We start from the raw sequence: 12275 nt of genomic DNA on the forward strand, positions 1-12275 counted from the left end.
CACGCCATTCTCCTGCCTCAGCCTCCTGAGTAGCTGGGACTACAGGCGCCCGCCACCTCGCCCGGCTAGTTTTTTTGTATTTTTTAGTAGAGACGGGGTTTCACAGTGTTAGCCAGGATGGTCTTGATCTCCTGACCTCGTGATCCACCCGTCTTGGCCTCCCAAAGTGCTGGGATTACAGGCTTGAGCCACCGCGCCCGGCCACATCAGTTTGCATTCTGAAGCTATATGAAACTTTGCATTATTGTTTTTTACTTTATCCCAAGAGCAAGTGTTCAGTTACTTAAATTAATTTTGTTATAATAACTGTTAGTAAGTTCCATGGCCTCTTGTTTTCTTCTGCTTTTTTTCTTTTTTCCCGAAGAAATACCAGAGTGACTGCTAATCTCATTTTAAAGTTTATTTTAAGAAATTTAAATCAGCCTCCCAAGTAAAAAACTCAATAAAATAAATTCCATTAAGAATTATTTTCCCTGAAAGGCACAGTGGCTCACACCTGTAATCCCAGCACTTTGGAAGACCAAGGCGGGCAGATCACTTGAGGTCAGGAGTTCAAGACCAGCCTGGCCAACATGGTGAAACCCCATCTCTACCAAAGATACAAGAAAAGTACCCAAGTGTGTTGGGAGGTGCATGTAATCCCAGCTACTCGTGAGGCTGAGGCAGAAGAATTGCTTGAACCTGGGAGGCAGAGGTTGCAGTGAGCCGAGGTGGCGCCACTGTACTCCACCCTGGGCAACAGAACAAGACCCTGTCTCAAAAAAGAAAAAAAGACTGATTTTCCCATATGAATGTGTGTGTATGTATAATTTTTTGAAATAGTTTTATATATAGTAAACAAGTTTTTACATATTTTCTTATAAAATATTTTGTATATACATTTAAGAATAGAGCATAATACTGGCAAATCATTAACAAATCTTAACATTACCACTTATTTGCTTTAGATTATTATTATTTTTTGAGACAGAGTCTCGTTCTGTTGCCCAGGCTGGAGGGCAGTGGTGCAATCTCGGCTCACTGCAACCTCCGCCTCCCACATTGAAGTGATTGTCCTGCCTCAGCCTCCTGAGTAGCTGGGATTACAGGCGTGTACCACCACACCCGGCTAATTTTTGTATTTTTAGTAGAGATGGAGTTTCACCATGTTGGTCAGGCTGGTCTCGAACTCCTGACCTTTTAATCTGCCCACCTCGGCTTCCCAAAGTGCTGGGATTACAGGCGTGAGCCACCGCATCTGGCCTTGCTTTAGATTTTTTATTAAGAATTCATCACAGATATACTCAAGGTCCTCCTGTCTGGGCTCCCACTTCCTTCATAGAAATTTCCACTATCAGAGATTATGGTTCCTATTTTCTATTCCTTTATTACATAGCTTTAAAAATATATTATATGATTTTTTCTTCTTTACAAATTTTTAAATCATTTCATCTTTAAATGATAACACTACATTGTATGTCACTCTTTGGAGTGCTTTTTTTGATTAATATTATACTTATTGTTTGTTTGTTTTTTTGAGACAGAGTCTTGCTCAACCACCCAGGCTTGAGTGCAGTGGCACAATCTCGGCTTACTGCAACCACCATCTCCCAGGTTCAGATGATTTTGCAGTCTCAGCCTCCTGAGTAGCTGTGATTACAGGCACCCACCATCATGCCTGGCTAATTTTGTGTTTTAGTAGAGATGGGGTTTCACCATGTTGGCCAGGCTGGTCTTGAACTCCTGACCTCAGCTGATCCACCCACCTTGGCCTCCCAAAGTGCTAGGATTACAGGCGTGAGCCTCCGCACCCAGCCTAATATTATACTTTTATATTTTTCCATGCCACTAGATATAGCTCTACTTTGTTATTTTTTACTGTTGTACGATATTCCACTGTATGAACATACCACCGTTAATTTATTTTTTCTCCTGTTGAAGGACTTTTGAGATGTTTCTAATTATTTTTTCTGAAATAGCACTTCAAACAATGTAAAAGAAAGTTCAACCTTCCGATTTCTCCCAATGAAAACAAGAAAAGATACTTCTTATAGTGGTTTTCTGACTCTGCTGCTCAAAGCCCTAAGGGTTCTGTACAGTGACTCGGGAATCTCTCCAGGGTTGGGAACAGGGACTGTACAGGGGATGTAGGTCCCAATGGAGCACCCTACTGTAACTCAAGCACCAACCCTGCTTTCACCACACTAAGAAAAGTTCACTCCTGTCTCAGAGGAATTGCTGATTTCTGCCATATTTCTCCCACAATGACCAGATAATTCTTTGTTAAGTTAACGTCTTACACTAAGAGAGCAAGACAGTCATCAAAATTGTTTTCAAATGTAAGGAAAATATTATGGGGGTTTGTGTTCATTGCCTCTGAGCAATGTAATCTGTCTTTGGACCCAGTTCCTTATTGGTTCCTGATGCTCTGTAGGCAATAGAGAAATCAGGACTAGAAAGATACACAGAGGAGAAGCTGCTGCGATGCAGGATAAAGAATGTTGGGTCCCATGGGAATTGATGAGAACATATACTATGGTAAGGGATGGAAGGACTCATGAGACCCAAGAAATGTTGACCCTGCAGGGTCTGTGTCAGTACCCTAGAAGAGAGGCTCAGGGCCAGTGCAGGGAAGCTGGTAATTGTGGATATGGTGGCATGGAAGAGGAAGAGAAGAAGAGGAAACCCTGTCTGCTCATGTGTGGGAAGCTCGCCATGGAGGATGATTATGGAGAAGCAAAAGTGGCTCACGATCAACAGAATCCTTATCTCACGCAGATGTTGAACAGAGAAAAGGCTTCTGTCCCTGCTGCAACAGGACATGGCTTGGCTTAGTGTTTCCTGACTCATTGAAGAGACTGTGATGTATAGATGGGCCAGGCAGAACACATCAAGAAGGAGCCCATCTTTATGGGGAAAACTAGAAAGTGTCCCTGAGAGCCTTCCAGGGCTCCGAGTATCTTCTATTTAAATCACATGGGACTACACAATGCTGCTAGGGAAACGTGGAAAGTGTTTCTAGTGACTTTGGCATTCTAAATCAGAAACTGTGGACTTAGGGGACTGATGGGCATATTTATGTTGTCTAGTTGAAAGAGGAGATGTGGGAAGGAAAAGAAGATGTGAAATGCAAACAGCAGGCTCCACAGACAGTGTCAGAGAACAGGACGTGATATCTTGGGTTGTGGTTAACTGGAGAGTGTGATCCTGACAAGGGCCTGGGTACATTTCACAAAAATAGGCTGATTCTGTCTGACTGGAGGGGAGAGAAGAGGGACAATATAAAACTGTATAACTAAAGAACTATAATAAAAGAGTGCCCAGTAGTCCACTCAAAATAAAAGGTAGAAGGGTTAAGCCTAATATTTCTGACCTTCCATTTAAAAAATTAACACACACATACACAATTTTTACAACAGCTAAGGGTTCTTTGGGGGGATGGGGAACTTGGGATTGAATGCCCTAGGTTTTATCTTGTTTCCAAAGAGATAGCTGTATACAAACAACAAGGAATGGTTAAAAAAAAAAAAAATTATTTTATTATAAACACAAAACAATAACATCACCAAAATATGGAAATAAGACTCATTTTAGATATAGTTATAGTGTAGTCATTTCCCATTGCCGCTGTGACAATAATCGCAAACTTAGTGACTTAAAACAACACAAACTTGGCCAGGCACAATGGGTCATGCCTGTGATCCGAGCACTTTGGGAGGCCGAGGCAGGAGGATCATCTGAGGTTGGGAGTTCACGACCAGCCTGACCAACATGGAGAAACCCCATCTCTACTAAAAATACAAAATTAGCCAGGCCTGGTGGCAAGTGCCTGTAATCCTAGCTGCTCGGGAGGCTGAGGCAGGAGAATCGCTTGAACCCAGGAGGCAGAGGTTGCACTGAGCCGAGATAGTGCCATTGCACTCCAGCCTGGGCAACAAGAGCAAAATTCCATCTCAAAAATGAATAAAATAAATAAATAAATAAATAAATAACTTCTTATCCTACTGGTCCATAGGGTGGAAGTCCAAAATTATTCTCAATGGACTGAAATTAAGATATTACCAGCATCTCTAAAAAAAAATAAAAAATAGTCAGGTGTGGTGGTGCATACCTGTGGTGCCAGCTACTCAGCAGGCTGAGGTGGGAGGATCATTTGAGCCCAGGGGGTTGAGAATATAGTGAGCCATGATCACACCACTGCACTCCCACCTGGCTGGCAGATGGAGACCCTGTCTCAAAAAAAGGGGGGAGCAAAGAGTACAGTTGGCTCACATTTTAAGAAAATGAATTTCAAAACTTTTTCAGACCTTAGATGTTACAAGCCCATCAAGACATCTAGAAAGTTCTAAAAGTTGACATTTTATTAGAATCCTGTATTAGTCAGATTTCTCCAGAGAAACAGAACCAATAGGGTATGTGTGTATATACGTGGAGGAAGGAGGGAAGGGAGGGAAGGAAGGAAAGAAAGGGAAGGAAGCAGGAAGGAAGGAAGGAAAGGAGTCATAAGGAAATGGTTTACGTGATTATAGAGGCTGAGAAATCTGCAGTCAGTAAGCTGGAGACCCTTGAGAGCTGATGATATAGTTTCAGTCTGAGACCAAAGGCCTGAGGAAGCAGGAGAGACAATGGTATAAGTTACAGTTCAAGTCCAAGTCCGAATGCAAGAGAAGACCATTGTCCTAGCTTGAAGACCATCAGGAAGAGAGAGCATATTCTCCATTACTCAGCCTTTTCTTGGATTCAGGCCTTCAGCAGAGTGGACAAGGCTCACCACGTGGGGAGGACAGTTTGCTTAAAACTCTGTCCAGCACTTCCAGCATTATTCTCCTGCAGGAACTTCCTCACAGACACCCAGAAAAATGTTTAACCAACTATCTGGGCACCCCATGGCCCAGACATGTTGATACATTAAAATTAACCATCACAAACCCCAAGGAGAAAAAAGCAGAGGCATGCAAAGTAACACACATGGCTGCAGAATAGTCATGGTTGAGCTTAGAGTAGAAATTAACACATAGAGAAGACAGAAAGAAGGACATATGTGAATGTCAGCACCACAGAAAGGAATGGAATGTTGTCCTGGGAAGATTCAAGACAGGTTGTGTTAAGGGTCTCTGGGCAGCCTCACAGCTGGACAGAGCGGGCAGGAGGACTGAATCACCCCCTTAGTCACACCCTCGGGGTCAGATTCTAGAACATCTGACCAAACCTGAAGGACACAGATAACATTTGGAATCTAAATAGATTGGTATCTGATGTCTAAATAATCTGGGGTCCAGGTGGACTTATTTAAAGCATTAAAAATCAGCAACTCATTTTTCCCTTTCTCCCCCAAATTTTATTCTTCCTATTTGCTGAAGGCCATGAATAGAAGAGTCTAAATAGTTTTGGAGAAGACAGCTTTGGCAATGACAAAAGGGTAGATTTGATGTGGAGGGATTGTTGGAGAAGAAGGGTGCGTGGAGGGTAGCAGAGAGACATAGTTCAGGGCATGGTAGTGAGAGGTCAGGAACAGGGTCTCCCGGACTTTGCAAGGTCAGATTCTGCTAGAGCTGTGGGTTTCTTTTTTTTTTTTTTTTTTTTGAGACCGAGTCTTGCTCTGTCGCCCAGGCTGGAGTGCAGTGGCCGGATCTCAGCTCACTGCAAGCTCCGCCTCCCGGGTTTACGCCATTCTCCTGCCTCAGCCTCCGGAGTAGCTGGGACTACAGGCGCCGGCACCTCGCCCGGCTAGTTTTTTATATTTTTTGGTAGAGACGGGGTTTCACCGTATTAGCCAGGATGGTCTCGATCTCCTGACCTTGTGATCCGCCCGTCTCGGCCTCCCAAAGTGCAGGGATTACAGGCTTGAGCCACCGTGCCCAGCCAGAGCTGTGGGTTTTACATTCACTTTGCATTTGTCACCACTGCTTGGTACTTGATTTGTTTAGCAGATGTCTGGAGGTAATGCTGAGCTATTTTCTTGCTAAAAAATAACTATATATGTTTCTATTTTGGAAGAATTGAACAGTTTATCAGGCAAAAACCCAGCACAGATAATAGAAGTGAGTATAAAGACCTAAAGGCACTGATCATGTACCGTTGGTGAGAAGATTGCTGGTGTGACTTGCTTTTGCCTACAAACTAAAAAATAAGTGTTTTAGGATAGGTATTTTTTAAAGTAATGAAGTGTTTTTTTGTTTTGTTTTTGTTTTTTTTTTTCTTTTTGGCAGAAACTCCCCAGTCCCCATTAAGAATTTTGTGGATTTCGGCTGGGCGCGGTGGCTCAAGCCTGTAATCCCAGCACTTTGGGAGGCCGAGACGGGCGGATCACGAGGTCAGGAGATCGAGACCATCCTGGCTAACACGGTGAAACCCCGTCTCTACTAAAAATACAAAAAAAAAAAAAAAAAAAAAAAAAAAAAGAATTTTGTGGATTTTATACAAAACTGCAATAAAAAATTAAGGGAAAGAAAGAGAAAGATAGACTATTACTCTGTTTTTAAAGTATACCTAAGAATTAATGCCCTCCCCAACACTTTAGGCCATAATATAAGAAAGGATGTTTGATAGGTTTTTCTGTTAATTTGACAACTTCAGGAATAAAATCTTACTACAGTTGATGGGTGCCTAGTAGCTTTTATTTCTTAGAACTGTAAAGTGCAGTTTAGTGTTGGGTTTTATTGCATTGCAAGTAATTAAATTTCTTTTATTCTTAAAAATGACATTTGTTTAGAACTTTTCTGCTAGCCAGGGCTTGCAAAATACAGAGTCCTTATAAAGAATAAAGTTGTATAAATAAGGGCTTCTTTCTTCTCTAGAAGCAGAGTAATAATGCAGGACCACTGGAAAAAAATGTACAGACCTTAGTTTTTTTCATATAGAATTTGTGATGATGATCCAATATAAAAGTATATTTTCAAAAACTACCTGGGACCTCAAGAAAGCCTTTGGCTAAAAATCATTAGTGTTCTGTTCCTTCAGTCTCTATCCCTTTACTCACCTCCCTTCTTCCCCCTTACCTGTATTCCCCTCTGTCTCCCTCTCCCAGGCTTTTCCAAAGGGAAAAGACTCAGCGGTGAACGCCTTTCCAGGTGTTCTTCACCATCAGGGAGCTCTGAAAGCACTTGCTAGAAGTTTAACAGTTTCCACAGGGTTTCGGGCTCTTTTCTTGGATTTTATGAAAGATTTGCCCACATAATGATTTTGGGTTTTCTGTTTTTGTTGTTGTTGTTGTTGTTGTTAAAGTTTAAACGGCTATAACCATGTTTAAGTGGATGTTCTTAATGAAGAACCTAGAAAGATGTATCTTTGAAAGATAGTTTCTACGTCTGTCTCTAGACAGGGCAAAGATAAAATTAAGAGTTTTAGGTAACACCTCACCCTGCACATAGAACTTAAGATGAAAAATATGCCTCACTGAAATCATAGTTGCCCCTAGGTTTTCAGTGTGGATTTTGAAAACAAATGTAAACTCACATATTTTGGAGTCACAAGACTCCCTTTCAACTTAGTTCTCTTACTATGTTTCTGAACTTTTCAATGCTGATTGACAGTATAACAAGCACATTACTGGGGAAAGGGTGATACCTGTATTATTTCATTTCTTACACGTCACTCATCCACATTTGCACAGATTTCCAGAGGGATGGGGAGCGTGTGTCACAGGCAGCTGCCATGGCTTGCAAGGTAGTGGGAATCGCTGTCTCCCGGTGCTCAGAGCAAGCACCAGCAGATGGAGTCATTGTAAACTAGACTGATAATGGGCCTCCTGCACTCTTCCTGTTTAAGCTCTGTTTAAACCTGAAGACAGAAATGCCAGGCTCTATTTCAGTAGCCTGTAATATCCAGTAGAACTCATGATGGAGTTCATTCATTCAAGAAATATTTATTATGGGCAGACTCCATAGTATTATATTAGAAATATATTATGGTGGAAATACTATAACAGATTGAACCGATAGAGTCCCTGCCTGATGTCTGTTTGCAGTAAAGCACAAAAGAAGATGTCGAACAAGTAATTATAATATGATAAAGTACAGCAGCATTTGTGATGGGGCAAGTTTCCAGGATGCCATGTAGCAGGAAAATCTGAGCAAATCTTGGGGCTCATTCCACCTGCTTAGCCTCAGTTAGTGCCATCCATGTGCTGACCCAACTCTCACGTTTGTATTTCTAGGCCAGATCTCTCCTCAGGGCTCCAAACTGGAGTATCCAACTGTGCTCTTAATATCTCTCGTGGATATTTCACAGGCTCCTTAAACTCAGCATGTCTAAAATGGAAATCTCAGCTTTTTTCTCTCTGAGTTTACTCTTCCTCGGCTCAGTAGGTGGCAGCACCATCCACCTAGAAGCCTCAGAGTCATTCCTTCTCCCTTTTGCCCTTTGTCTCTGTCCATGGCCAAGACACCTCATGTGAGTCTGTAACTTCTCCACACCCCCACTGCCTCCTCTCCTGTCCAGCCGCACTTGTTCTGAGCTGCCTCTGTCCTTTCTTTCCTTGTTTCCTGTATTTCCTTTCGCCTACCCATCTATTAGCCAAAGTTACCTTTAGAATCATACCAGATGATGTCACTTCCAGCTCCTACTCACATCCCACTTCTATTTTATTGGGGGACACGCTCCAGAATTGATCTTCCATGCCCCATGATGTGGCCCCGTCCACCTCTCTCATCCTGTCTCCTTGCTACTTTTCTCTGGAATCCACTTTCTTCAGCTCCTGCCTAACAGAGTTAATTCCCACTTATCCTTCATGGTGTAGTCTCTTATTTTCTCAAGAAATCTTGATGCCCCACCCACTCAATTATCACTTTTATAGTACACTGTGTTTTGCTTCTTGAATCACCTAGCACAATTGTAATGAAATAGAGAATTGGGTATTTCATTGATTAATGTCTGTTTCCCTCCTCCACCCCAGAAGGGAAAACCCCAGAGGCCAGGGACTTTATTTGCTTTGATCACAATGATATCTCCAGCTTCTCTAACAGTGTCTGGTGCAAAGTAGGTGCTTAATAGATGTTTCATGAACACTAGGTACTGACTGAGTCATGGGTTAGGGATCAGGATACAGTAGCAAATGCTACTAAATAGCCGGGCACAGTAGCTCACGCCTGTAATCCCAGCACTTTGGGAGGCCGAGGCAGGTGGATCACATGAGGTCAGGAGTTTGAGACCAGCCTGGCCAACATGGTGAAACCCTGTCTCTACTAATGTAGCAGGACAAGCTGCAGACAAAACCCTTCAGACACCAAGTTAAAGAAGGAAGGGCTTTATTCGGCCGGGAGCATCGGCAGGACTCACATCTCAAAAACCAAGCTCCCAGAGTGAGCAATTCCTGTCACTCTTAAGGGCTTACAACTCTAAGGGGGTCCGTGTGAGAGGGTCGTGATTGATTGAGCAAGCAGGTGGTACGTGACTGGGGCCTGCATGCACCGGTAATTAGAATGGAACAGAACAGGACAGGGATTTTCACGGTGCTTTACCATACAGTGTCTGTTAATCTATAGATAACATAACTGATTAGGTCAGGGGTCGATCTTTAACTACTAGGCCCAGGGTGTGGCGCAGGCTGTCTGCCTGTGGATTTCATTTCCGCCTTTTAGTTTTTATTTCTTCTTTCTTTGGAGGCAGAAATTGGGCAGAAGACAATATGAGGGGTGGTCTCCTCCCTTACTAAAAATACAAAAATTAGCCAGGCATGGTGGACCGCACCTGTAGCCCCAGCCAGTTCAGAGGCTGGGGCAGGAGAATCACTTGAACCTGAGAGGCAGAGGTTGCAGTGAGCGGAGATCATGCCACTGCACTCCAGCCTGGGCAACAGAGCAAGACTCCATGTAAAACAAAACAAACAAAAACACTACTGAATAAATGATGTGTTTTTAAAAAATCTTATTGGAAAAGCAACTTTTGAGCTAAGAATGAGCATATGACAATAAAACAGCGTGTGGCAGGGCGGCTATGTAAGGAGTCCCAGGCCAGGAGGTGGCACAACTACCAAAAGTAAGATGTACGCAGTACATGTGTCTTGCTTTAGGAAAGATGCCTGAGGTGGAGGCGTTTAGGGTGCAATTAAAGCCAGTGGGTGGGATCTGGGAGCTTAATACAGGGATCATCTGTAAGCCTTCCACTGTTGCTTTCCTCTGTGATCCTGATGTTGTCTTCATGAGAACGTAGCCCACTGCATCTGCAGTCCTTTCCTCTCTGAGTTCTTGTTGTCTGTATTCCAGTGTCTGAAAGGCTTGTTTGCAGGTTTTGTGACTGGCTGTGACTTTGGCAGTTCAATTCCTGGTGGCTTTGATCACAGAGGCCCGTCCCAGCTCTGATGTCAGGCTTTCTGTAGTCCACAGTTCTGCTACATGCAAAGCTGTGCTGCTGCATGTCCTTCTGCCTTCCTTGTTTACAATCTCCCCCTACTGAGGCCGCCCCACAGCAGTGCCCGTGTCCAGCCCATGCTAGAGCCCAGTTTGTGGAATGTGATGGCCAACCATTGTGTGTTGCCACGGGACTCAAAGACCTCACTCTCTTGGTGACCAATGCTGACTTCAGGGATCCCTGTCTAAAGCTTATTGATAGAGACCAAAGTATGACTCCTCAAAATTAACCTAAAGGAGGAAATCTACCCCCATTTCTTAGCTTCCCTTGCTCCTTCCTAGTCCCGCGTCCAGTGGGGATTACTGATGGGAGCTGGCTGTATATCCACTCAAGTGTATAGCAAAAAAGTAAATGAGAGTCACTCCTTATACACTCAAGGAGACATAAAACACCGTGAGCTTTATCTGAGATGTGGAATATGAGTGAATCAGCCCTTTCAAGGAGAGAATCTGCACAGCAGATTCTATTGTTAAATGCATGGAAAGTTAGTGAATGTTCAACTTGGGTTGTTTTATGGGGGGTCTTATTTAATGGGCCTGGTTGTTTTCTTTTAAAGGTAAGAATTAGTATATCAACCAGTCAGCTTGTTTGGCATTTATCCATGCATTCTATCAATTGCCCTGGCTGCCATTGCCCAGGTAATGGAGAAAAAGCGAATCTGCAAGCTAGATTGTTATATATTTCTTTTTATACATGCCACCCACGAATTATTTGTCTACCTTCCTTACTTTTTTGCAGTCGACATTTTCTTAACAGTTGGCTGCAAATTGAATTTCTAGAAATCAAATCCCCCTAGCTGAAGGAACATATCAGATAAGCTTTATCTTCCTTTCTAATGAAACATTACTAGGCAGTGACTCCTGGCACTTAAATTTTCAGGGTTTTTTGTTTTTTTGTTTTTTGTTTTCCTGGTTCTTTTTGTCAAGTAATTGATTTGTAAGTAAGTATTTAAGTTCCTTGGTGAGGCTTACTGTTTAAAGAAGGCTTGCAATGAATTATTTTACGAGTTTGGATTTGCATATTCCATATGTATTTGTTTTCTTAATGTATAGAATGCCTGTGCCTTATGTTGTCTGTTTTGATGCTAAACCTGAGGCCAGACCTCAGGTAACCCAGTGGCAGGCACCAAAAGAAATAGGAGACTCTGGCTAAGCGTGGTGGCTCAGGCCTGTGATCCTAGCACTTTGGGAGGCCGAGACAGGTGAATTGCCTGAGCCTCGGGAGTTCAAGACCAGCCTGGGGAATATGGTGAAACCCCGTCTGTACTAAAAATACAAAAAATTAGCTGGGCATGGCAGTGTGTGCCTGTAATCCCAGCTACTCAGGAGGCGGAGACAGGAGAATCACTGAAACCCAGGAGGTGGAAGTCGCAGTGAGCCGAGATTGTGCCATTGCACTCCAGCCTGGGCAACAGAGCAAGACTGTGTCTCAAAAAAAAAAAAAAAAAAAAAAAAAGAAGGAGAGAGAGAGACACTTTCCCAGTTATGGATGCTTTATTTGCACTTCTTATGATTTTTAGTAGCATACAGAATCACTTTTATCTATAGATAGAGGAAAAAAATTGAAAGAGGAAGAAAAGAGAATAACACTTACATAGCACTCATTGCATTCCAAGCACTGCTAGCTACTATGATCCGTAAAACAATCCCAGGAGGAGTTACCATTGCTGTCCTCGTTTTACAGATGAAAACACTGAGGCTAGTCTTTCACAGAACTGGAATTCTAATCTAAGCAGTCTGATTCTTGGGTCCTCAAGTAGAAAGAAGGCAACAAATAGGGATCTTGAACAGGGTCAGTGGTGCAAGTCAAGTAGAATTTTTAATTTTGATCAAATGTAATTTATCACTTATCTTTGATAGTTTGAGGTTTTTGTACCTGTTTAAGAAATCTGTGTCTAACTCAGAGTCACTAGGATTTTCTCCTGTGTTTTCTTTCAGAACTTTTTTTTT

The 12275-nt window shown here is 42.7% G+C and overlaps 1 protein-coding gene across 1 annotated transcript in view; it reads left to right on the plus strand.

The window, feature by feature from the left end:
• Nucleotides 1–12275, plus strand: part of DOCK4 (dedicator of cytokinesis 4) — a 477650-nt gene that overhangs the window by 337782 nt on the left and 127593 nt on the right.

The sequence above is a fragment of the Rhinopithecus roxellana genome, chromosome 6, assembly GCF_007565055.1.
Source record: "Rhinopithecus roxellana isolate Shanxi Qingling chromosome 6, ASM756505v1, whole genome shotgun sequence".
In the NCBI taxonomy this organism is placed as follows: domain Eukaryota; kingdom Metazoa; phylum Chordata; class Mammalia; order Primates; family Cercopithecidae; genus Rhinopithecus; species Rhinopithecus roxellana.